The sequence below is a fragment of the Dryas octopetala genome, chromosome 1, assembly GCF_963921425.1.
Source record: "Dryas octopetala chromosome 1, drDryOcto1.1, whole genome shotgun sequence".
NCBI lineage: Eukaryota > Viridiplantae > Streptophyta > Magnoliopsida > Rosales > Rosaceae > Dryas > Dryas octopetala.
Window position 1 is genome coordinate 30,938,163 of NC_141366.1, and position 3,566 is coordinate 30,941,728.

The window sequence follows — 3,566 nt, forward strand, 5'->3', positions numbered from 1 at the left end:
GTCTGGCCCAAGTCACAGCAGCAATAGGGGTGGGTTTAGAACTGTAATTGAACGGCAAATCTACGCACTCGACAAGAGAATCCAATTTGCGCACTCTTCAACCGAGATTTCCTCCAAGAGGCAAATCTACATAAGCAAGAGAAAAGAAAACCAAACAAAGAAAGTAGAGGGTAAGCATCACATATGATCATAGCTTTCCTCAAGGGACCCGGCTAGGTTTGAAAACCTTTAAAAACATTTCCTTGTAAAAGATTGATTTCCAAAATCCCAAAACATTTCCACAAAATCGTTTTAACAGCTTAACTGCAGCAATATATGGTACACATGCATAAAAACCTATAAATAATTTTAATCCAAATGGTTGATACACATTAGGTACGACTATGGCCAACTATTAAAAGAAAAAGGATTCATAGCGAGAGTGTCATGATAAACAGAAATATGAACTCGCAATTGAGAAACTGTATTACTGCCACTTGATCAATCATAGGTCCCCGCTTCGCACAAGCACACGTAGCCATGTGTTAGCTTGGCTAAACTCCCCATAATGTACAAATCAATTCTTTTAGAAGGTTTAGGGACTTAAACGCAAGGTCACCGATGAGGCTACCTTAACTCTCAGACCAAACATAATAATCATAATAGCATGTTATCACAGTTTAAAAACTACACATACACACATAAAGTCTATAGTCGGAATGTAGGATAAATCCCCTACCTGGAATGACAGGACCGCCCCCGGATTCCACCCTGAAATCCGGAGAGGTCCTGCGGGAATCCAAAATCAAGGAAAATCCTACCGAAAATTCGACAGAACCTCCCCTGAAAATGGACTACCCCAGAATTTCAAACCTGTTAAAAAACACTTCTAACAAATCAACCACCTCTACCACAACCAAATAGGGTCTCAGACCCAACAATTTTAAAGTAACCTTATAATTTAAATTTGGTCATCAGAGCCACTATCCTAATACAAGGAATTTTTACAAGAATATTAACTGGTGCCTACAGGGTCCGACTTGAGAGATGGACGTAACTGCCTCGACGTGTTTGGCTCGACCTCCACCAAAGCTACTACCTGGGGGGACAATTTAAGACAAAACAAGAAAACCGTGAGACAAACTCAGTGAGTGGACGGTTTAATGAAAATGAAAATCAAAGGTAAATATCTTTTCAGAAACCCTTTGTAACCAAATTCAAATTCTAAAACCTCAAGTTGTTTTTAAAAATCCCCCAGTTTAAAAATCATCATTTCCAAGCTTTTAGAATATTATAAAACTAAAGGAACTCAAAGTAAAGATAACTCAAAACACTTTTCTCAAAAGCCACCCATCTAAATAACAAAGTCATAGTAATAATAAAATCGAAATCATTATAAAACTCGAAAAGTAGGTTCTCACTTGAAATCCATATTTAAAATCTTGAAAATATCAATTTCATTTTCCACCATGCTATATACCCTGAATAACCTGGCCATACACCTGTGCGGAATTCCTGCATCGCACAGGCAGGCAATATCCTGGCCATACACACGCGTGGAGTAAATCCAACACGTGCAGGCAATATCCTGGCCATACACACGTGTGAATAAATCAGCACGTGCAGGCAAATCCTGGTCATACGTGCACGCAGAGCAGCCCCCAAAGGGCGAAGCATCCCGACACACGGCCCAAAGCCTATATGTGCATCGTGATGGGTCCCAAAGACCTATTAAATCTGATAACCTGTAGGGTACTGCAAAGGGTGGTTTTGAAAACCATCGTTCATAGCCAAACATAAATCTTTTTCCCACTGAGAGAAATATCATTGAAAACCCTTTTACGAATTTAAATCCATAAGCCCAAAAATGTAATATTCAAATTAAATTTAAACTTCATGAGTCAAATCCAAACTTTTCGATAAAACCAAAAATCTTAAACAAACCATGTGAGTAAAATAAAGAACCAAATTTCCTTTCTAAGATCCAACAGCTCAGAAAAATCAACCTGTAAAAACATGTTTTAAACTCACTCGTGAAAGTATTTGAAAACTAAAATTCATCGCCATTGATCAAATCCCAAGATAAAATTCCCAAAGTATTTAGTATGAAATGATTGATGAAATTTTCATGAATTCTTTGGAAAACCAAAAGCCCATTCAAACTTCAATTTCACAATTAAAATTTATATAACTAGAATAAATCACGAATTTCATAAATCATTTAAAGAGACAAGAGTCCACTCACAGAGATTGCCCTAGCTTTGATCCTCTGTCGGATCGTCACGAGCTACAGCTGCGTCGCCTATAGAACAAACAATCAAGAAATTCGATTAGTTCCGACTCAAAACACTTAAATGTAGATGTGTGCTCAACCTAACGTCACACCCGACTCTCATTCTAACTCGACGGTTACAATCTAGATAAGTTGACCAATACCAACTTCAAAATCGCCCCTAAGGCTTCCCGGCTTGAACTAACCACAAACAATCTAACCTAGATCGATAACCCATTCCACAAAGTAGTCCTAAATACTCATAAAATCATAAAATATTAGCGGGGGTTCGAAATCACATTCGGTGGCACACAAAGTGACTGCCCTTCACCAATTTTTAGCCAAAAATGGTAAAATTTCTCAACCCAATCAACCCTTCAATCTTAAACCACACTAGAGGTTCCTAGGGATGAAACTTATCCAATAAACATCAAGAACACCCTCTAATCCAAAAACCCAAGAAATCCCGAATTGGCCCTAAAGCCCCAACTCAAACTTCCACAAATACTCAGAATTTCACAACTTTTTAAATTCTAATCTTCAATTGGGGTTCGAACGGGTGAATATTGTCCAATAATTATCCAACAAAAATCCCCAAAACCAGTTTTCAAGAAAGCCCAAAATAGCCTTAAACCCCACAAATTCAATCTTCATCAATTTCTCAAAATCAGACAACCAATTCATGAAAGAATGAAAGTCCACTGAGAAGGGAAGAAAACCCACCTAAAATCAATTCGAACGGAGGCCAGAGGTGGCCGGAATCGCCAAAGGAAAGGGGCGGCAGTGGGCTGGCTTTCAATCGCGGTTCGTGTCGCAGTGGTGGCTGGCCGACGCAAGGAGGTGCTGGGCTATGTTGGCGCCGGGCGAGGAGTCGACTGGTGAGCTTGGGTCGTCGGAAAGGTGGCCGGAATTAGACTGGGCTGGCTGGGTTGGTCGCGTGCAGTGGAGTCGCGAGAGAGAGAGAGAGAGAATAAATAGAGGGAGAGAGAGTTCTAGAGAGAGAAATTTCTGGAAAAATCTAGAGAGAGAGAGGAAATCTCATTTTTAAAACCCACTTTTGTAAATTTACAACATTGCCCCTCACTTTAAACGCCCATATCTTTCAAACTGTAACTCGGATTGGCGCGTGCCGCGTGTCTATGAAATCGTGAGTTCGAAACCTATCCAATAGACCCGAAGTCAAAATCGAAAACCCTTTTATTTTAAGAGTCAAATTTTGGTCAAGCTTAAATTAAAACAAAATAAATAAATCAAAACTTTAAATCAAAATCCTTTTTGTTTTCCAAATAGATCTCAAAATCTTTAAAATACAATC

General features: G+C 39.1%; 1 long non-coding RNA gene across 1 annotated transcript; it reads right to left on the bottom strand.

The window, feature by feature from the left end:
* Positions 1-954: 954 nt before the first annotated feature.
* Positions 955-3,152, bottom strand: LOC147299724 (uncharacterized). Its single transcript, XR_015121229.1, has 3 exons — positions 2,975-3,152; positions 2,225-2,281; positions 955-1,078 (listed from the first exon to the last, which is right to left on the bottom strand). It is a non-coding gene; the product is annotated as an uncharacterized LOC147299724 (long non-coding RNA).
* Positions 3,153-3,566: the final 414 nt, after the last annotated feature.